Source organism: Agelaius phoeniceus, chromosome 8 (assembly GCF_051311805.1).
Source record: "Agelaius phoeniceus isolate bAgePho1 chromosome 8, bAgePho1.hap1, whole genome shotgun sequence".
NCBI classification, from domain to species: domain Eukaryota; kingdom Metazoa; phylum Chordata; class Aves; order Passeriformes; family Icteridae; genus Agelaius; species Agelaius phoeniceus.
The window spans coordinates 7,149,488-7,150,427 of NC_135272.1; positions in this window are offsets into that span (position 1 = coordinate 7,149,488).

A 940-nucleotide genomic window follows, 5' to 3' on the forward strand; every position below is an offset into this window, starting at 1 on the left:
TTGAAGTTTCTCCAGGGTGATAACCAAACCAAAGGCTTCTAAATTTTTCACAGCACATTGTTTGAGAGGCAAAAATTGTTGTTTATTTTCGGACGCCAACAAGATATCATCCGTATAATGATAGCAATAACAATTGCTAAATTGCTCTCGGACCTTATATAAAGCCTGTGCCACAAACCATTGACAAATACTTGGAGAATTTATCATTCCTTGAGGCAAAACCATCTACTGATACCTTTGGGCTGGTTCCTCATGATTTAAAGAAGGTACAGTAAAGGCAAATTTTTCCTTATCCTGATTAGCCAATGGAATTGTAAAAAAGCAATCTTTCAAATCAATGACAATTATTTCTCATCCTTGTGGAATCATTGTAGGTTTTGGGAGACCTGATTGTAAAGCACCCATTGCAGCCATCACAGCATTTATTGTGCAAAAGTCTTCATTTACCAGATTTCTTTTTTATTACAAACACTGGTATATTCCATGGGCTAAATGATTTTTCAATATGTCCAGCTAGTAACTGTTCTTTTACTAAGCCTCGCAGGCCAAGAAGCTCTTCAATAGGCAGAGGCCACTGATCAGTCCAGACAGGCTTATCTATCAGCCATGTCAAGGACACAACCAGACGTTTAAAGCCCTGCATCCCAGTGGCCCCCACTAAAAATCCATTGTGATCGTAACACCCCATTGGGTTAAGCAATCACGTCCCCATAAATTAGGCTGAGCATTAGTAACATATGGTCTAATATTAGCTTGTTGGCCTTTTGGATGTGTTACAGTGATCACAATAGCAGATGAAGCACCAGCAGTTGACCCACCTAACCCAAATATTCCAAAGGTTGATTGAGTGAGGGGCCATGTTGGAGGCCAAATATGCTGTGAAATTATAATTACATCTGCTCCTGTGTCAAGTAAACCTGATATTGTTGTAGTTTCTGGG